Source organism: Castor canadensis, chromosome 15 (genome assembly GCF_047511655.1).
Source record: "Castor canadensis chromosome 15, mCasCan1.hap1v2, whole genome shotgun sequence".
Classification (NCBI taxonomy): Eukaryota; Metazoa; Chordata; class Mammalia; order Rodentia; family Castoridae; genus Castor; species Castor canadensis.
In genome coordinates, this window is record NC_133400.1 from 90447761 (window position 1) to 90471261 (window position 23501).

At 34.5% G+C, this 23501-nt stretch overlaps 1 pseudogene; it reads left to right on the forward strand.

Moving 5' to 3' along the window:
• The first annotated feature begins 253 nt into the window (after positions 1-253).
• On the forward strand, positions 254-14155 carry LOC109680484 (aldo-keto reductase family 1 member C1-like; annotated as a pseudogene).
• The last annotated feature ends 9346 nt before the right edge of the window (positions 14156-23501 follow it).

Sequence of the window (23501 nt, forward strand, 5' to 3'; positions counted from 1 at the left end):
CAAGCCTGGGCTTAAGCCTATAGAACTCCTGCTTCAACTTTCCAACTGTTCAGATTAGAGGTGTGTGCTGCTCATGAAGATAGAATACTGTCCTAATCTTACTCACTTCCTCTTTCTATTGGTTAATGATTAGACTAGAATTGCAACTAAGTAACCATTAGGTAAGTAGGTGGGGTTATGACTTGCTATTTTTAAGCGCCCTGTGCAGGCAACAGAAGAAACAGAACCTCCTGAGAGGGAGGACTGGCTGACAATGGATTCCAAATGTCAGTGTGTGAAACTAAATGATGGTCACTTCATTCCTGGACTGGGCTTTGGCACTTATACACCTGAAGAGGGAACATAGTTGTGGTGGTAGATGTTCAAAAGAAAATAGACCTAGGATGTGTGGAAATTAACATAGACTGTCATGACATCCACTTCTTGTATGACTCTTGGGTCTCAACTTGTTCTCAGTTTTTCTAGGGTAGAACTGCGCCATGTACAAAAAGAAGATTGTTAGCCTTTGTCTGTATCAGGGTCTGATTACGTCATCACATATTGATGACTCTGGGCATTATGTTTTCCTCTACTTGTATCTGTTTCCCAGCTTGGCAGAAAAAGACAAAAAGTGAGCAATCAAGAACAATCTGTGGGAAAAATGGTTAACATTCTGCAAAAAACTGAAACTAGATCCATGTATATCACCCTATAACAATATTAACTCAAAATGGATCAAGGATCTTAATATAAGACCACAAACTCTAAAGTTCATACAGGAAAGAGTAGGAACTACTCTGGAGTTAGTAGGTATAGGTAAAAACTTTCTCAATGAAACCCCAGCAGCACAGCAACTAAGAGATAGCATAGATAAATGGGACTTCATAAAGCTAAAAAGTTTCTGTTCATCAAAAGAAATGGTCTCTAAACTGAAGAGAACACCCACAGAGTGGGAGAAAATATTTGCCAGCTACACATCAGACAAAGGATTGATAACCAGAATATATAGGGAACTTAAACTAAATTCTCCCAAAACTAATGAACCAATAAAGAAATGGGCAAGTGAACTAGACAGAACTTTCTCAAAAGAAGAAATTCAAATGGCCAAAAAACACATGAAAAAATGCTCACCATCTCTAGCAATAAAGGAAATGCAAATTAAAACCACACTAAGATTCCACCTCACCCCTGTTAGAATAGCCATCATGAGCAACACCACCAACAACAGGTGTTGGCGAGGATGCGGGGAAAAAGGAACCCTCTTACACTGTTGGTGGGAATGTAGACTAGTACAACCACTCTGGAAAAAAATTTGGAGGCTACTTAAAAAGCTAGACATTGATCTACCATTTGATCCAGCAATACCACTCTTGGGGATATACCCAAAAGACTGTGACACAGGTTACTCCAGAGGCACCTGCACATCCATGTTTATTGTGGCACTATTCACAATAGACAAGTTATGGAAACAGCCAAGATGCCCCACCACTGATGAAAGGATTAAGAAAATGTGGTATCTATACACAATGGAATTTTATGCAGCCATGAAGAAGAATGAAATGTTATCATTTGCTGGCAAATGGATGGAATTGGAGAACATCATTCTGAGTGAGGTTAGTCTGGCCCAAAAGACCAAAAATCGTATGTTCTCCCTCATATGTGGACTTTAGATCAAGGACAAACACAACAATGGGATTGGACTTTGAGCACATTGTAAAAGCGAGAGCACACAAGGGAGGAGTGAGAATAGGTAAGACACCCAAAAAATTAGCTAGTATTTGTTGCCCTTAACGCAGAGAAACTAAAGCAGATACCTTAAAAACAACTGAGGCCAATAGGAAAAGGGGACCAGGAACTAGAGAAAAGGTGAGATCGAAAAGAATTAACCTAGAAGGTAATACCCACGCACAGGAAATCAATGTGAGTCAATACCCTGTATAGCTATCCTTATCTCAACCAGCAAAAACCCTTGTCCCTTCCTGTTACTGCTTATACTCTCTCTACAACACAATTAGAAATAAGGGCAAAATAGTTTCTGCTGGGTATTGAGGGGTGGAGGGGAGAGGGAGGGGGTGGAGTGGGTGGTAAAGGAGGGGTGGGGGCAGGGGCGAGAAATGAACCAAGCCTTGTATGGACATATGAATAATAAAAGAAAAAAAAAGAACAATTTGTGTTATCTTTCTGGCTTGAAAGTTGATTGCAGCGGGAATTTTTTTTAGGGTCTATTTCTATAATTCAGGAAATCTTTTTCTATCCAGAAGACAAGATCCAGACAAACAAATGTGGTAAAACTTATTAGAGGTAGGACACATAAAACATATTATAGCTCAAGAGGCGTTGCTGTTCTACTGTTGGATAAGCTTCAGCGTATCACCATAAATGTTGTACATGGGATGAGTAGAATTTTCCTTGTACCATTGTCAATGCAGGTAGTTTGAGCTTAGGCACATGGTGTCTTGCTAAAGAAAGAGTTGAGGGAATGATGCATAGAGGGAAGATTCACACAGAACAAGGATTTTTTAAAAAGAGATAGCACACTCATATATGATTTAAGAATAGACAGCCTAATAAAGATATCTATTGCGCTGATATCTTCAACTTCTGTGAATTTACAATCACTAGGCACTTATTCTGTTAAGAAAATGTACAGAGTTATAATTTCCCAGAAAAGGACAGAACAAAGAGGAGATCACAAGATTCTTTTGAAAAATAAAGGAGATTCCCAAAGCTGCAAGCCCCAAATCCTCTGATTACCATTTGTGGAAATGTTTGGTAGAAGTGGAAAAATCAATACAAGTTAGGGAAGTTGTCAGAACCAGCTCGATGTCAGTATGTCTCATCAACAGGACAGGATGTTTTATAGAGTACTGGAATATTAATAGAATAAAAGTATCACAAGCAAAAATAATGCTTTCATCTTATTTAATAGCTATCATACTAGCAGGAAATTTATCAGAATGAACACAAAGCTTCTAGGCCTCTGTTTGCTTTTTATTGGTAGATGCTAGGCTCCATTCCATCTCCTTTCCTAAGATCCTTTCACCACTCTGAACTGTGAGATATTTACCTGAATGTAACATGATGATATGGAAAATTGGGACCTAATAAGGGTAAATGTGAATTACTGGTCCTTTTGTCCTTTTTAATGTATGTTAGATTTAAAGTGTGGTGCTATACAGGTAGTCTGGTCCTCAGAAATTAATTGACAAATTTGACAGTTTATATGTCTGGAGGGCATTCATAGGTTAAAATTTTTATACCCATTAATTGCCTAACAAGGGATGAGTTCACTGAAGTTTGATTTCATACCTTTCCTACCTGTGTGATTTCAGGATACAGTCATGAGAAACTGTGTGCATATATGGTAAGTCTTTGAAGGGTAACATGACATGAAAGGCAATGGAGGATCATGGTTTCCATTACAGCCTCAGCCTTAGTAAATATCTGAGTGCTGTTATCTCTAGGAAAATCAGTGTAGTGTTAGAAATCAGGTATAAGAGTCAATATCTCTTTCACGGTTAATTTATTCAGAATAAAAAAACTTCAAGAATTCTTAAAGTAAATGAAAAACTGTGTTTGGATTTACTTTTCATCCTTTGCCAAATGAACTTTCAACTCATTATCCAAATTTGGTAGTGAAAACAAAAATTTTAAATTTTACTTAGTTCATATATGTTCCCTAGGCATATGACCTTTGGTTTTGTGGGCTGATACTCCACATAAATAATTCCTCATATTTTAAGGGTGATTTTGTATTTATTGTTAGTATTTTGTATTTAAATCTATATCCATTGGTGTATAGTTTTCTGCCAGTATTTAGTTGTGTCAAAAAAAGAACTGATGTGTAGAAAAGTTACACAAAACTCTGCTTTCTATTATCAATAAGGCTCTGGTTAGCATCTGGAAACTTTTGATTTTGTATTTTGTCAACAAACATAAGTATAACTAATGTCTCTAAACTGTTTGTTCCAGTAGTAGAGTTAATCTGTTTCCTGTTTTTCTTTGGGAGACTGAACTCTTGTATGTCCTAGCAGAAGGTCTATGTAATCAGCTCCTGTGAATATCTTAGTATATGTTTAACAACTGTTCTTATAGATATCTCCATGTTTGAAGGCAGTCAAAGGATAGGGAATTTAGAGTGTTTTCAGTAGGAAAAGATTTATAGAAGCTTGTACCATATTTCTTCTACTTTTCACAAGCCTCTTTCTCTTATATTAATTTTACTTATTCCCCTCTTTATATAAGTTATAATATAGTTCTTCCTATTTGCTGAGCTTTTCATGTCATTCTGGCAAATCTCTGAACCTGAGGTAATTCTGGGGTCTTCTGATGCCAAAACTTAAGCAGGATTACATGGGTGTAAAGGGGATCTGGCATGTGAAATTCTTGTTATTAATTAAAATGACCCAGAGAAGTTGAGTTTGGGTGTATTATCCTATGTACAGAATTAACTGAAGGTAAGGGTAAAAGTTATTTTTCTGAAAGTACTTCCTTCTTCGTGTGACTTCTATGATTATGCTTTGGAGATTTCATTAAGTCTTATGGAATAAAACAAGTGAGAAGTCAGTGATCAAAGAACTAATCTTTTGCCAAAAAATTAAATGGACCAAAGATATCTTTGGGATGCAAAATTCCTTGTAGTCTAGTGAACTGTACATTAGGCTTACTCTGAGCTACCTTTCATACATATATCTTCAATGTTACTTTTGGTTTTTCTTCTAAGACAATAGAGGCTACCAAAATAGCTATGGGTGCCGGGTTCTGCCATATTGATACTGCTTATGTATACCAAGTAGAAGAGGAGGTAGGACTGGCCATTTGAAGCAAGATTGCAGATGGCACTGTGAAGAGAGAAGACATATTTCTCACCACAAAGGTACTGTGTATATAGTATGCGAGTGTGCCAATCAATGATGTGATGTAAGGAAATGAAAATTATATTACTGGATCAATAGTGAAAAGTACTTATTGATATGTTTATTCACCTTTAATTCATAGATTCTGCTCAATTCAATTCTTGTTCAAACAAGATTATTGTTTCTACAATGTATACAAATTTAGAAATTTAAAGTCCCTTTCCTTTTTCAAGCCTCTGCTCCAAGAACTGTCATTAACATGGGATATGAATTCAGGTAAGTTTATGATAATTTTATTATTTTCCTTATCCTTGGATAACTTTCTAAAATTTCTTATAATTAAAAATGCCATTTTTATCTTTATAAATATTAGAGAATAATATAAGAGTGTGTTTGATGCTAAACAGATATTGGTAAAAAGTGTTGATTTATGTCCATCACGTTTAAATTGTTCAATATGTATTCTCCAATTATGCAAATAAAATGTATGCTAATTCTTCAGTCATATGAAGAGATGAGATAGAGTAATAACATTATAATCTGTATGAAATATGATTATGAATTATTATTACTTGCAAAGTTTAATCCTTGAGTAATTTACTTCCATTCTTCAAGAGTTTGACTAACAATAACTGAAAATATAATTGATAACCAAGCATATATCTTGATAAGTCACATCAAATGAAATAGAAGACTAAAGGGTGCAAATTTTTCTTTGTGACCATCAGGTTCTATTCGGAAAAAATGTGTCAATATTAGGAGAAATAAATGCACTAATTTGGAACATTTATTAATCTAGCACAACTTCTATTTTTACCCTCTATAGCTTTGGTGTACTTACCAACGTCCTAAGCTGGTCAGACCTAGCGTGGAAAAATCATTGGGAAAACTTCAATTGAATTATGTTGACCTCTACCTTATTCATCACCCAGTGTCAATGAAGGTAGGAAATGTGTATTATCCAGCCTAATGTACTTTATCTGTTAGCATAACCACCATTTATATAGGTGGTTGAGTAAAGCTTCTATTATAAATTTACATAAGCTTAACTTATATGATTTGCAAATTATTAAGGTAGATTTTACAAAAGCTTTTTGATTTATGAAATAAGAAATCCAAGCAATGGCTAGATTTATACATTACTAATAATCATCAGAAATCATTCTGTTTATACAACTCTTATGACTACACTATTAGTGGTCTGCTTGTGTTTTGTCCTAGCTTTTTGCATTGGTGGCCTTGAGTCACTTCAAGCTTCCTTCTTATTAAAATAAGACAGCTTATCTGCATCTTCCACCATCAGAATCAATCTTGCATACAATCTCAATTGATGAATGTTGGTTCAGATACCTACCCTTGAATCCGCAAGTGTTTAAGTAGCTGAAGAATTTATATTGGTTTGTCTGGGATTGAAATCCAGTGTTGCTGGTGCTCAAGGCCATGGAACAACTGAATTTTCTAGTGAAGGAGAAGCATTTTACTAGAATAAAGCATGGGAGTCAGCAGGAAAACATTATGTTAAGTAGGAGGCCTCATCTCATCAGGACCTATGAAATTATTATGTCATAGTACATATAATTGATATGAGCAGAGCAACCCAAGCATCTAAATATAGTATTTACATCTCCATATAAAAATCACTTTGTAAACATAAGTAGGTTGTATGATACTCCTAATTTTCATGTATGTGTGTCTCATTCCCTACATATACTAGGAACATTGTTATGGATGAGATATATGGGTTCAGTGAGGTTGTTCTAATGACTGCTTCTATTCCAGCCTGGGGAGAAGCTGTTTCCAACTGATGAAGATGGAAAGCCATCACTGGACACAGTGGATTTTTGTGCTACTTGGGAGGTGAGTGAGTACTTGAAGAAGAGACAACAGAGAACTCTGTGAGAAGGAAAGTTGAGTCATGTTTCCAGTGACAGAATTGGATATAAACTCTTGGTCTAAAAATTAATTATGTTTATAAGTACATTTTCCTGGAGTGGTGAGGAATGATGCATTACTGGAATGTAATAGCAAAAGGGAAGACAAGAATTGAGGACAATAGAACTAAGCCAATTTTGTCATTATGTACAATATCATATTTATTCATATTTACTCATGAATTCTTTTTCTGGCTGTCACTATCTGTCCTCCATTATCCTTACCATTTTCTCTTCTTTGCAACCAATTCCAGTGAGCTTAATTGTCACTTCTAGCTTGTGGGTTTTGCTTTCCTTTTTCAGTTCTGGGAATCAAACATGCTGAGTAAGTACTATACCACTGAACAACACCTTCATTCCATGACAATGGTCCTTTTAATGGTTCTACATTGAATTTTTATTGACTTAGCAAACTTTATAAATGTCTCTTCTCAATGCCTTCCTTCTGAAACCATGGAGAAGTGCAAGGATGTTGGACTGGTCAAGTCCTTTGGGGTGTCCAACTTTAACCGCAGACAAGAAATGATCCTGAATAAGCCAGGACTCAAGTACAAGCCTGTCTGCACCCAGGTGAGAAAGCTGAGGCTCCACTCCATCATTTGTTCATTTCCTTGTTTCTGTATTACTGCTAGGGATCCATTTGCCTTCTTTCCAATTCATTTTATTCTGGGGAGCATTCTCAATTGTATCTCTGACTATTAAAGTTTTAGCAAAACCAGGGGCATACATTAGTGTTCAATTGATACAGAATCTGAAGATGTAAGGTCATCTAGGAAGCAAAAGACATTAACCACGATTCTGATAGAAAATGAATTTATTCATGAATATGAAGAATACCAAGATATTAGAAAGGTGAATGCTCTATAGCAAAGAAGTCCATGAAAATGTGGAAGACTAGAGTTAAGAACAATAGATTAAAAATATGATAGGTCAATTTTAAGGACTAAGTGGAGTTTGAATTCTTCTGTCCTGCATCTTGTTTACTCTAGTGTCATGTTTCTAGGGAAACAAAGTGGAGGCTGTGAAAGTCATCCAGGCTAGAGTGATCAAGTTACCTGTTTATGCTGAAATGAATGATACATGAAACCCAGCAACTTATGGCAGAATGTAGATCTGACGCAATGCTTGAAAACCACTTTGTCAGATTCTTTTTGCTTTCTGTATTCAAATCAGAACTTTAGGCACATGTATTCTGTGCATGGTTCTGTGTTTTTACCTCCTTTTTGTCATCTTCCTTTCATGGAGTAGAATCACTGAAAAATACAATTTATAATATTCTTTTTATATAGTGAAAAACCACTATGAATTCCCAATATAAATATTACAACACAATGTAATTTTAATATACTTTTAACTCAATTTTTATTATTAAATTTTTCAACCATTGAGAATAATTGAAAACTTCATATAGAATATTCATTTTTTCTAATACTATCCAAAATTATTGACATATTTCCACATTGCTGACTACTGGTATTTGGATGTTTACATACATATCTGTAATATTTTGGTAAACCTCTTCAAAGCAAACTTTAGACATGACTATTCACCTCTAGAGACTTCAGCTAGGAATGAAGGTATTCCTCACAATGTCTAATTTAATTACTACATACAAATAAATGAAGAGTAATTTCCTCATATCAACTAAATTCAGTCTATATTCAAACATCTCATTAATTTTTTAAAATATTTTTAATAGTTCTTTCCTTATCCAAATATGCTTCTCACATTGCATTGTGCTATGTTTCTGAAACTCTTTTTAACCCAAAATAGTCATCCTTTTCCCTATGATATCAAGCCAAAGATTTTTCAAATATTCTGAGTTTATTCAATTTTTGTCTTATGATATCAGTTAACTTGTTCTACATTCTCAGTTTCTGTTAATTAGGGATTATACTTGAATTCTTTACTACATTATTATTTTTTGTTTGTTTATCTATTCACATGTGCATACATTGTTTGGGTCATTTCTCCACTCTTTATTACATAATACTGCAACATTTTTTCCTAGAAACTTTGGTAGTTTCCCATGTCTTTCAAATAGCATCACAGTTGAAAACATGTCAGGACAGGCTGTGCTAGTAATAGTGATGTTTGTTTTCTTCACTTTCTTAAGTAGTCCTAGCAAGATCTCTGTCAATAGATGATTTCTGCTACTGCAATTATGCTGTTGCAGCCCGTTGGTTAATACTAGTCAATAGCAAAGATTCCATTTCAAGACAAATTTCCACATGAATATTGTAATCCATAAATGATTTTTGTGAGATTAGATGCTTTACTGGAACTTGTTAAAAAGTATTTTCATTTAGTTATTCTATTTACTTATTTTTGCAGGCATTTAATATGTAAACAATTTTACTCATTATGTCAGGATAAACTGCTATTATTTTTGAATGTCAGGAACCTTACTTTCTTGGTTTTCAAAAGTAATGTTCTGAGAAAGGAGTTAAAGTCATAATCGCTACCAGCAGAGGGAAATATTTTGATTCCTTTCTTTTTTCTATGTCTATTACTATGAATTCATGAGTTTTTACTTACTATATGTGTTAGAATGGATTTTGCTGATTATTGTTTTTAATACACAAAAGTGTCCCGATGTCACCAGCAGACAGATACTAAACTGGTTCTTTTATCCTTCAAACTTATGGTCATGGGCCTTTGATCAATTTCTTAACTTCTAGTTCAAATTGTGGAAAATGTTTCAGAGAGTTTTTTTCTGGCCAGAAACTAGAATTTCTCAAAATTCTCTTTGTAATGCAAAATGGTATTTTTTAATCGATCATGGTAGAGCAATGAAATGACAGAGCTTTGAAATTTGTTTTTAAGAAGAACAATATTTTATGTTGATCTTTGCAACACAAGTTCTTATTGTTCTATTTACTTTTAAATTTCTCCTTCATGTCAGTATTAGCATTACATATAATGTTACACCTTTCTGTCTTGCCCATGTACAGGTAGAATACCATCCTTACCTCAACCAGAGAAAACTGCTGGATTTCAGCAAGTCAAAAGACATCTTCCTGGTTGCCTTTGGTGCTCTGGGAACTCAACGATATAAACAATGGTAGTAAGGACACTGGGAAGATCCCTTAAAACACTGTGGTTGATGAAATATTTTTAGTACTCTAAAACTCAGTTTTTTAGAGTACATTCTGAACTGACTCATGGGAGAATTTGTATTTAAAGATATTCTTCTTGCAGGTGCAGGAACCCTGGCCTACAGTGGACATCCGAATGTGTTTTGTAAACCTACTAACAAACTGGATACTCAACCTATGGAGTTCAGCATGTCTTCTTTTCTTTCAGGGTGGATCAGAGCTCTCCAGTTCTCTTGAATGATCTAGTTCTTTCTGCTGTAGCAAAAAAGTACAACCAAAGTCCTGCCCTGATTGCACCAGGTGCAGCGTGGAGTTGTGGTCCTTGCTCAGAGTTTTAAGGAAAATGAGATAAGAGAGAATGTGCAGGTGATGTGGGGGGGGGGGGGGTTGTGGACATTAGGATCCCTACATTGTTTTCTTCACAAGAGTATTTTTGAATCCTCTGAGTACATTTTGGGGCCAAATCATGGTCCCTCGCATTTCCTATGCATGTAAGATTTCAGGATCTCCAGCTCTACAGTAGGAAAAGAGCATAGCCCAATTGTATTAGGATCAGAGAAGCCTCAGAGGTTCAGGTTTCACCATTAATTCAGCCATGTACTTTGTAAGTGGCACCATCTTCTCTTTGTTTTCTGTAATGAGTGTTTTGGACTGGGTGATTTTTGTTTTCCAAATTATTATGGGTGTATTTTGTATTTCTTTGCATGTACATATTTTAATATTTTATATTTATTTATTTTGAATTACTTCTCAGTTTAAATTTATTGCTGTCTTTCCCATTTATCTAGATTGGTGATCTTTTCATTTTGTTCCATTTTTTTACTATTGTATTGGGGGTACATTATGACATTTACAAAAGTTATCAAAATACATCACAGTTGAATTCACACCCTCCATCATTCTCCTTTATCCCTCTTCCCCTCATTTCTAGAATAGTTTCATTGCACCTTGTTTTTCCATTTACATATATGAATACATAACACTTCTACCATATTCATCCTCCTACACCCTTTCCTTATATCCTCCCTCTCCCACTTGTACCAACCTCCTCTCCTAGACAGGAACTATTTTTCTTTCCTATTCTTCATTTTTGTAAAAAATGACATTTTATTTATTTAAGATAGCTATACAGGGTGTTTCATTATGACATAGCCATGTGTCTATGTATTATAACCTGAATTTATTCATCCTCTCTATTTTTCTCCTTTCTACATTAAAAATAGGACACTTTTGCCATATTACCTATATTAGTTGCAAAATAAACCACCCCCAAAAGAGGTTTAATACAATAGCATTTATTTACCTCATGATTCTAGTATTTGAAAGTTTGCCTTAGCTCAGCCTGAACTCAGTAAAGGTCTTTAGTCTAGGTTGAGTTCACTGCAGTGTTTTCAAGGAACTGTCTTACAATATTTGCAGGACAAGGAGGCCTCTCTGCTTCATGATATTGATCAGGGCACTCCCTGAATTCCTCATCTCCATATCATTTCTTTTCAGTTAGCTCAGGATTCACCTCTTCACATAGATCCATATCAATGCATTGTGTAGATCCCAGGAAAGCCTTTTATGCCTAGGCTCAGATTTAGCACATACTTTCTTTTGCTAGGTTCTAATGACCAATGCAAGTTACACACCAGGCAAGATTCCAAGTCTGGGGAAATAGCACCACTTACTGGACGAAAATTCAAATCCATGTTAAAAATGTAGATTATCGGGGTCATTTTTATAATCACTTTGCCACATTTATATGCTCTCAATATTGAGTGTTTTTCAGATTCTGATATATTTCTTGAAATATCCTTTCCATAACTGTAATTGTGGTTTGATTATGTGTTTGAGATGTTCTCATAAACACAAGTTCTTTCTTTTGTTGCAGTCTTCCTGCCTTTACTTTGTGGTTAACCAGTGTTATGTCATTTCTATGTTCAGAACACAATAGTCTACTTCATTATTAACTAAAGTATAGATATAGTCTTTGCATTCAAACTGTTCTCTAATTAAAGTTCACTGTTTAAAAACATTTTGAAATAAAGATCCAAATTCACATATATAATTCTTAATTGGCTATCATGTTCTAGTAAGAATAATGATATTTATGACTTCTTTCCTCACTTCAATTGTCTCATTTTTCTCTCTTCTGCTGTCTTCATTGTGCTTGAAAAATCAGTCTTGGTCAGAGTGGTAAAAGTTTTCTGGTACCTTTATTGAAAAAAACCTTGATTATCCTTGACAGACTGTACTGCTATTTAAATTTGAGTGTGACTTTTTGAAACTCTACTCAGATTAAGTCTATATGTGTTTAGATATCTAAGTCTTTACATAATGCATAAAAACTGATTAATAAATTAGTCTTATTTAATTTCAGACATATATCCCCAGGCTTCTTTCTGTCTCTCTCTCTGTCTCTCTGTCTCTGTCTCTGTCTCTCTGTCTCTCATCTCTTTCTTGGTTACTATTTTAGGAAATCATCAAGGTCTTAAGGATCCATGTGTTTCACTATGTTTGCAATTAGTGCAAATTGTTTTGATCTTCAAAGTGTTCCAAATTTAGACCTAAGGGATTCTCTTCAAGCCAGCTCTTTTGTCCTCTGAAAGTGACATAATTAGCATCTGGACAATTCCTGATGTAAATTATATTAAAAAGTTCCTTTTTCACATTTTAACTCTTCATTATGTTTATAGAAATCTAACTCTATCCATTAAAGTCACTGAATTGTATATTTCAACATTGCCTCTAGAATCTCAAGGAACTTCTACATACCTGAAATGATAATTTTTTAATTATGTCAGGTTTATTTCTGCTTTGTTTACTTTTGAGATATTCTTTTATGTATAATGTTGTACAGTTTCAATATATAATAAAATGATTTTTCTTTAATTTTACATGGTATTCAAAAACCAGCCATGAGTGTTTTTCCTTGATGTCTCTAGAAGCTATTAGGAAATTGTCAGACATTTTAAATATTGCCTTTGCACCATAATATCTGATTCACTTGAGTATTCAAGGTTGGCAAATACACAGGCCAAGTATGTTAAAAATTGTCCACTTATGTCATAGGTTTTTGAATTCCAGTTGAATTCAGAGGACATGAAAATTCTAGATGGCATGAACCGAAATTTAAGATATGTTCCCTGTGATTTGTAAGTATCTTGGCAAATATGCATTGCCAATTTATTTGAGTTTCAAATCTCTTCCTTCTTCCTTCTCAATGCATGCCTTTTAAGTCTCCCATGGGGGCAGTCAAAAGAACGTTTTATTTTGAGTTTCTGAACTGCAAATATCTCAAGTAGACAATAAAGATGTTTATAAGAAGAGAGGGTCCAAACAAGGAAATGGTGTGGAGGGAAAAGCCCCATTGTTAAACAGAAGTTACATTTATTCAAAAATTCTATTCTTCCTTCATGCTCTAAGATTATAGAATCTGACACTGGACATATACCATAGTATAAACAAGAAAATATTTCCTTTGTGTTTGTTGGTGTTTTAATTCACATAGAAGTAAATGTGAAAATACTTGTAAGGGGATTAGAAATCCACAAATAGCATGTGTTTAAAAAAAGAGAGACAATGCAATGAACAGAGGGACAAGCATTCAGTAATTTTTTCTACCTATTAAATATGTTAATAGGTAATTATTTTATCACTTCATATTTGATATTGTCATTAAAGTGCAGAGATCTACCAATTATGCAGTAAGTTCTTTGGACATTCTGTCTATTTCTGAATCTAACTCAGTATGTCATGTAATGAGCAGTATGTAAATAATGAATTAGTAAAATGGAAGCGAGATTTCTAGTCAAAATCTATAAATCTATATATCCTAAATTATTTTTTGGGTACCAATATTTTTACTTGACGTTGGAATAAAATGACATAAGAATGCTCTGCTTATAGTAAGTATTTAAAATAAGAAAGGGCTTTCTGCTTGCTTTGGTAGCATGACAGACAGCTAAGAGAGAAAAAAATATATGAATGCTGTCTCTGTGAGTTCTGTTCTAGGCAAGGGGCATAATTGGAAAAAATTAGTTGTGATATTTTAAAAATATATCTTTGGAAAAATTTAGTTGTGATATTTTAAAGATATATCCTGTAAAGTCATGTTCATGATAGCTGGAGTGGCAGATTATATACCCACTCAGGGAAAAAAATGACTTTCACCTAAATGGTAGCTTCATAGAGTTCATATCTTCACTTCTGCAAAAATGGAATCATGCAACCCAAAATACACATTTTTCTTTCTCATTTCAGCCTTGCTGCATACCCAAATTATCCATATTTTGATGACTATTAAGATGGAGGACTTATCCATGACTTCTTCCAGCAGTCCCTGTCTGGAGAGTGGCGTGAGAGACATATCAGATGCTGCTGATTGGACACATCCATTCTAATCAAGGCTTGCTGCTTAGCAACTCACATTCAGCTAAACCTATCAGTCTGGAAGATAAAGCTCCATACGTTATCGCTTTCTGAAATAAATATAATCTTATTTTTCCTAAAGACTCTTTCCTATTACTGCTTCCATTACTTCCACAATTTGTTTCCTTTTGACTCATTATGAACAAAAACTGATTTGTCTAGAAGTCTGTGAACAAGGATTTGGGGAGATGCTAATCCTCATTTTTTCTGAGACTGGTTCTCACTTTGTAGCCCAAGTTGTCTTTGAAGTGGTGATCCTCCTGCCTTAGTGTACGAGTGTTAGGATCATAAGGATGCACTATCACATCTGGTTTATAATAGCCCTTTCATAGACACTTCAAAGATGAGATAGGTAGAGCTCAGGCTCCAGGGAAATAACAGTTACCTGGAATTTTTCAATCAGTGTTTCTCTAGTCTATGGGGTAACAAGGAAACACGCTTCATTTAGTTCAATGTTCTCAGTCTTGAAGGTGAGGCATTTATTGCAAGGGTGACCAGTAGCTCCATATCAGATCCCTGGAAACTAGAGAGTGAGACACTCCTCAGGGAGAGTTGGTCAAGGAGGTTAGAGAAAGGCCAGTGTTGAATGGTGGTTTAACCAATGTGGTTGGGTTCAAGAGGAGGGAGTTGAAGTCATCTCTGCTTAGAAAATACTATCAAATATTCTTTATATAATTATATACTGTAGACAATGATAGGGCTCAAACTCGTGTTCTACTCTCTCTACAACAAAATTAGAGATAAGGGCAAAATAGTTTCTGCTGGGTATTGAGGGGGGGAGCGGGAGGGGGTGGAGTGGGTGGTAAGGGAGGGGGTGGGGGCAGGGGGGAGAAATAAACCAAGCCTTGTATGCACATATGAATAATAAAAGAAAAATGAAAAAATAAAAAATAAAAATAAAATAAAATTGCAAGAAGGAAAAAAAAAATAAAATTAAAAAAAAAAAAGAAATACTTGCACAAGGAAAACTGGAAACAATTTTATTGCATCAATATGTAGCAATAAAATGTGACCTTTTGAATCACCTGAGTGATATCAATAAAATGTTGGTTGGGGAAGTCCATATTCTCCCATGAGAACATCAGAAATTGACTTTATACTGACCAATTAATATTATACAGGTTCTGGGTAGCAGTGAACTATCTGAGGCAATGAAGTGAACACCTAGTCGAGAAAAAACAGCATTCAAATTGTTTGGTAGGCTCTTTATTGTGTGGTCAGAAACTTAGGAAGATGCATCATAATGGAGTGTCCCTATCAATGGTCTTTCACAATTCTAAGTGTTTTTGGATATGTGCAAAATGCAGTGAGGGTAGGGATTACAAAAAAATAAATCATTAACTTCAATATTCCTTTTTCTCTGGATAAAACTAGGCTGTATAAATCTAGTTTAATTGGCTTAACCCTCACAGAAATGTTTGGTTCCATAACAAGAAGTGCAGAGTAACAGAGTGATAAGGATGTTGTACACAGGAAGTCCAGAACTTCTCCCTTCTTTTCCTGACACTTCCCTCTTCTGTATTTTGATACCATTTTTTAGCTATGTGAATGCAGCTACATTCAGATCTGACAGGCCAGTATTGCAGTATCCAGTAGACAAAGAGGAGTCAGCGTCTTTAAAAAATATATTGTTTTTTAAAAACAGGGATACTTACCCCATCAGGGTCTCATCTCCTTTGGTGTTGGCTAAGAGTGAGTTACCGTCCTTTCTTTACAATGACCACATGTTAACACTGATGGAATTAATATGAGTGACAGAAACAAATAATTTGGAGGGAAAAAGGATTTTTGCAATGTTGATCAGTGAAATGATAGTGGGGAAGAGGTGAATTTTCTTTTGATTAGAGATTTTTAATCTGACCTAGACTTTGGATTACTTTTGGCATACTCTTAAAGCCTAGGGATAACTTAGGTTTTACTATAGTCCCAATGACTAAGAATCTGTGGGGTGACTTTTTAAATGAAAAGTTTCATGTAAATAACATCAGAACTACTTATTCTCACTACAAACACATTTCTCTTTTATTGTTGGTATAAGGACAGACCAATAGTTGAAAATAATAGTTTTCCAGCAGCAAATACTTTAATAGAGAAATGTAGAGAGAATGAATGAAGTCTGATCCACTTTTATTTAATTTACTCTCTCACCTAATTTGAATACTTAAACTCGAGTGAACAGAGGAGGGAAATATCTGATGACTACAACTCTGATGAATCAAGAACTTGATGAGAGGAGGTGTAGTAGAGACCAGAGAACAAGGGAATCCCTTAGTATGGAATGTCCTGAAGTTAACATTTCCTGGATGAAGTAAGGACAAGTAGAATATAGGAATAGGTACTTGAAATGTGTTCTAGTAGAAACTCTCAGGAGCTAAAAATATCACAAGCTAGTTATTCTTAGTAGTCTGAATGAACAACAAGTAGAAATTTGTACTAAGAGAATTAAAGAAATGGGTACCATAATAGAACAAGATTACATCAGCCTTAAAGGAACAGAGTTTTACAGATGTGGTTTCTCTTTGATCTCTGAGATGAAAATCTGTAATTTCAATGTCCTGAGACTGGTGATATACGTATTCAACATTTATATCAAAAAGCAGAAAGCTCTCAAACAGCGTGTTGCACTTTCTATACATATATATATATATGGAATGTGCACATTCCTATTAGGAATATTAGTATGCAAGTGGTATTTTCTCCAAATTAACCATCTGCATCAATCTCCTCAAATTTTATAGCACATTTATGGGTAACCCTCAGGACCCCTAAAGCCTCTTGGAAAGGAGTGGAGTCACTGTAGCTTTTGTGCAACAGCCCTAAGAGGGATTGCAACAGTCCAAAAAGATAGTTGCCGAACTCCCCTGTTCTCTCTCTGCGTGGGACTGGGAAAACCCAGTCTGTAGAACGTGATGTTCCGCACTTGGGCTCATAGCCATAGCAACGTGACAGCCAATCCTAGTACAGAGGTTAAGGGAAACCTGGGGACTGCCACCTACTCCTTTCTGCTTGTCTGCACTGCTTAAATACACTCTTCAGAAAATAAACTGCGCCATTGCTGCCTGGCATAACCCTGAGTTCATGTCATTATTCGCTGTTCGAGTACCCAAGGCCAGAGTCTGAGCCCCCGCTGCAGCTGGACTGCAGCACACATTAAATTGAATTTTCAGTTTCGTACATGCTGACACAATAGCACTTTTCAATATTAACCATGATAAGCACTTTATGCAAAAGTAAAAGTGGCTTTTGCCTTTTTTGCTATTAATTAACATAATATGACAAGGTCCTTGGTGATGATAATGTCATTATAAATTTCATATTTATTTATTGATGGGCATTTAAATTTCTGATAAGTAAGACTATAAAATATTGATATATGTGAATCACATATTTGTTTATAAATGTTGCTTTTTCTAGCAGGCAGCTTTAGGAAACAGGTAATATGGAAGATATTAAAATTTGAGTGTTTTTTGGATATTTCCAATATTTTTTAAAAGGCTATCAACTTCACAATATCATAAATATACATATACAGCACTGTATATCAAGAAAAAAATTTTTACCTCTCCTCTCACATTATGGTCAACACTGACACTAGATTGTGAAGCTATCCACATACACCATTCGTTCAGTCATCAGGTAGGTGACCTCTTATTCAAGTCAGCTTTGACAGTGCCTATGTTGAGATTGTATTAGATGCCACAGGGTGAGGGCTCAGTCTTCAAGATGACTCCTCCTTCAAATAGTAAGTTAGATATGGTAAGAGATTACCAATACTTTAAAAAAAAAGAACAATTATAAGTACATACTGTTAGTTTTATTTACTCTCTCACAAAAATATCGTACCACACTGACTCAGGAAAAATATTTCAGATCTGGGAATATAGCTGAGACCTCTTGCAAGGTAGATAAACCCTGCATCATTGAGCTATGCCCCAATCAATGTTCTTCTTGTTATGACATGAGATGATACCTATGGGATGGTATGAAGTGAATGATGTAGCATAATGACATAACTCAGCTAATAGGTTAGGGTTATTGAATACAAGCAATGAGATAACATGGCAGGCAAACTGTTGACTAAAATAATTACGAAATAGCTAAGTGTGTAGAGTAGACACACTGGACAAAGTGACGATGAGTCCTGTCCCAGTGGTGTACAGAGAAATGGCACTAGTTATCATCATGCTATTCAGAATACCACATGAATTTTTTAAAAAGTTGTTTATTTCTGGAATTTTCTATGTAATATTTTCAGTTGATTGTGGAAAGGAAAACCACCACTGAGGGAGGAATGCTATGTGTTTAATTCTTTTTTCTGGAGATTTTTTAAAAAATTATTATTATTTTCAGTATATTATTATTTGTACTGTGGTACAATGTGACATTTAAGAAAGTGCTTATAATATAACATAATTATATTCACCCCTCTATTGTTCTCCTTTATTGCCTTTCCCCTTAGTATGGTTTCAAAGGGTATTTACAACGTATTCACCTTCTTCCACCCTTTCCTTACAGCCTGCCCTGTCCCACTTGTACCAACCCCCAGACAAGAACTGTTTAACCTTCCTGTCTTTCCTTTTCATGTGTAATTCTTACCAGAATAAAATTCATCACTCCATGCAGTGACTTCATTTTCAGTGCACTGTTTTTTTTTTTTATGTTGTGTTAATGGAAGATTTTACACATTCTGGTATCAATCCCTTGTTATATATATATAACTTTCAAATGTCATATCTTGTTCTATGGTTTGTAATTTTACTCCCTTGATTGTGTCATTTGGTGCACAAAAGTTTTAAATTCTGATGATGTCCAATTGACAATTGAACTATTTTTCTTGTTGGTGCCTGTGATTTTGATTTTATATCAAAGAAGTCATAGACAAATCTAGTGTCATATATTTTCCCCTACTTTGTTTTCTATTGGTGCTATTGTTTTATTTCTAAATGTAAGTCTTTGATCCAGACATAAAGGTCAAGTTCATTGTTTTACATGTGATATCTAGTTTTCCAAATGGTATTCATTAAAAAAATCTATTTCTAACATTGGGGGAGTGGCTCAAGTGTTAGAGCGCCTACCTATGAAGCATAAAGCCCTGAGTTCAAACTCCTGTACCACAAAAAATTCTATTTCTACCTCATTTAATGGCCTTGATATCCTTTTCAAATATTGTTAACTATATGTGTGAGGATTAATTTCTGGGTTCTCAATATTATTCCATTAACTTATGGATATATATATATATATATATATATATATATATATATATAGTTTATGCCAGTGATAAAATTTTTTTAAAGAACACATACAAATTGCCAACAGGTTTATGAAAAAGTCTTTAACACCACCATTCAGGGAAATGCAAATCAAACCCACAGTGAGGAATGACCTCACCCCAGTTAGGAGTGAGTATATTATCAAAAAGCCTAAAGAAAATAGGTACTGGCAAAAATGGAGACAACAAGGAAACCATTGCACACTGCATTTTCTTTTGAAAGTTTAAATTTAAAATATCTTATTGCTATTTATATGCACAGTGCTACTCTGCAATAACACACCAGAACTCCTTAGGCTTATATAACTGAATCTTGGTATGTACTGATCAACTTTATCCCATCCCTTCCAAAATCCTTCATTTGCTCTGGTATTAACCATTTTATTCTCAACTTATGAGATGAACTTTTCAGATTCATATACATATGAGATCGTGTACTAGTTGTCTTTCTGTACCTGTTCATTTCACTTTACATAATGATCTCCACATATGTTGTAGGATATCATTCTTTTGTGGTGGAATATTATTCTGTTGTATTTTATAAGTAGCACATTTTCTTTATTCATTTATCTGTGTAAAGATACTTAGGATTATTTCCATTTCTTGTCTATTGTGAAGAGTGGTTCAATGAACATGGGAGTGGAGATAGTGCTTTGTCAAACTGAATTCATTTCTGTTGGTTATACACCAAGTAAAGAGTTTTTGGCTCATATGGAAATTCCATTTGTATTTTTTTGAGGAAACTCCATATGATTTTCCACAATGGCACATTAACCACCCACAGTGTGCTGCGGTTGCCTTGTGGTCCCCATCCTTGCCAGTACCTGCTTTCCTTTGATACTATCCATTCCTATTAGAGTGAGGTCATTCCTCACTGTAGTTTTGATTTGCTTTTCTCTGATTAGTGATACTGAGGACTTTTTCATAAACCTTTCAGTTATTTGTATATGTTCTTTGAAAGAAATATCTGTTTTATCTAGTACCAATTTTAATCAGTTTTGATATTATTTGGAGGTGGTGCTTATATATTCTAGCTATCAGCCCTTTGTCAAAAATCTGCAAGAATTATCTTCCATTGTGTAGGTTGTATTTTCACTCAATTGATTGTTTACTTAATTGAGCAAAAGCTTTTTCATTTAAAGTAATACTATTTGTTTGTTTTTGTTTTTATCTTCTATACTTTGAAATCCTGCCCCAAAATTCCTACCCTATCCCAATGTTATTTTCTCTATGTATTCTTTTAGCTGTTTTGGTAATACACTTATGTTTTAAATCTTTTAAAACAACTTTAAACTTTTAAACAACTTTAAAAATCTTTAATCTTTTAAACACCTTTAGTTGGATAACTGGGTAGTTGCAGGTATCTGGTTTCATTTTGCTGTATCTGGACATCAATTTTCTCAGCAGCATTTCTTAAACCTTTTTTTTTTTCAGTGAGTATTTAAACATCTTTGCAAAAGATCCATATGCCTTAGATGTGTAGGTTTACCACTAGTCTCTCAATCTGCCACATCGGTCTACATGGCTATATTTATGTTAATAATATCACAGTTTTGATGAATACAGTTGTATAACGTATTTTGTGATCAAGTGGTTAATGCTTCTTTGTTCTTTTTGTTCAACATGTATGCAAACCATTTGGGTTATTGATATTAGTTCTTTAAATATTTGGTAGACATCAGATATAAAGCAGTCTATTTCTGGAGATTTCTTTGATGAGGGACATAATAGTACTTGATTAAATACCATTATTCATTATTTTTCCAGTTTTGTGCTAAGTAATTTGTCTATACCTTCTTGGTTCTCAAACTTGTTGATGTATAGTTGTTCGTGACAATGTGAACTATCATTTTTACTTATGTGGTGTTAGTTACAATGCCTACTTTTTCATCTCTGCCACCTCTCTTTTAAATTTTTCTAGCTAATGTTTTTTCTATGCTTTTTAATCAGCTTTTTGTTTCTTTGATGATTTCTTTGATTTTTTTTATCATTTATTTAGTCTGTATCTCACTTATTTCTGCTCTGATCTGTATTAACTGTTTCTACTAATTTTAGTTTATTTTGGTGTTTTTTTCCTAGTTCTATGAGATTCAGTGATTAGTTATTTGAGACTTCTGATTTCTTTATAGCTATAAACTTTCTTCTAGGTACAATTTTTACTGTTACCAATACGTGTTTTACATTGTGTCTCCATTTTCATTTGTTTCAAGAAATTATAATTTTTTTCTTATATTTTGTTTTTGATTCATTGTTACTTCAAAAGTAAGTTGCTTAAGTTCCACAAATTTGTATGACTCCAAAGTTATCCTGGTTCTTAGTTTTATTGCATTGTGGTCAGAAAATACAATCAATGCAATTCAATTTTTTTTAATGTTGATAATTGTTTGGTGGTCAATTTTATGCTCTATCTTGGAAAATGTCTCATGTGATGACAACAGAAATGTCTATTTTTGTAGCTGTTGGATACAGTGTTCTTCAGATATCTGGTCCATTTGGTACAGTAGATTTAACTCTATTTGTTTGTTGATTTTCTGTCTAGATGACCTATTCATTGCTCAAAGTAGGAAATTAACTTTCCAACTATCATTATATTTGAGTTAACTTCTCCCTTTAAGAAAAAAATCGTATGTTCTCCCTCATATGTGGACATTAGATCAAGGGCAAACACAACAAGGGGATTGGACTATGAGCACATGATAAAAGCGAGAGCACACAAGGGAGGGGTGAGGATAGGTAAGACACCTAAAAAACTAGCTAGCATTTGTTGCCCTTAATGCAGAGAAACTAAAGCAGATACCTTAAAGCAACTGAGGCCAATAGGAAAAGGGGACCAGGAACTAGAGAAAAGGTTAGATTAAAAAGAATTAACCTAGAAGGTAACACCCATGCACAGGAAATCAATGTGAGTCAATGCCCTGTATAGCTATCCTTATCTCAACCAGCAAAACCCCTTGTTCCTTCCTATTATTGCTTATACTCTCTCTACAACAAAATTAGAGATAAGGGCAAAATAGTTTCTGCTGGGTATTGAGGGGGGGAGCGGGAGGGGGTGGAGTGGGTGGTAAGGGAGGGGGTGGGGGCAGGGGGGAGAAATAAACCAAGCCTTGTATGCACATATGAATAATAAAAGAAAAATGAAAAAAAAAAAGTCTATTAATATTGGTTTTATAGATTTGGGTACTTTAATATTGGGTGTATTTATGTTTAGAATTGCTATTTTATCTTGCTGAATTGACCCTGTTAACATTATTTTATTTCTTTTTACTGTTTTTAATTTTTTATGTTACAATTATGGCTATTCTTTCTTTCTTTTGGATTCTAATTTTCTAATTGTTTCAAATATCTTACTCTATTCCTTCACTTTCAGACTAGGTGTGACTTTAGATGGGAATTGAATTTCTTGTAAGAAGCATATAGTTAGGACTTTTAAAAATGCATTCAGCCACCTTATGTGTTTTCCTTGAAGGATATAATCCATTTAAATTTAAAATAGTTATGGGTAAGATCTTCTGACAGACACTTTGCAATATTATCTAGTTGTAGTTTCTTTATTTTTCTCATTATTTTACAGTTTTCCTTTGTGGTTAAGTAATTTGCTCAGGTAGTGTTTTGATTACTTGCTAATTGTTTTTTGTTTATTGCACATAAGCTTGTTGGTATGAAATGTTGTCTTAGCACTAAAGAATTAGGGGTCTTTCCATCCTTCATAGTCTAGCTTTGTTTCTTCCAATATTTCTAGAAATTTAAAGCAGACTGCTCATTTTTGCTGAGCTTATATCCACTTCCTTTATTTCCACACTGAGTGCCATCTAAGTCTAGGTTTGTTGTCAGATGTTGCTAGGTTGTGGCTGCTTCAGCAATAAAGAGCAGCGTAAGCCAATGATTGGTCAAATAAGCAATTGGTGTACTACTCAGAATGAACCAGTGCAATAACCAGAAGGCTACTGGG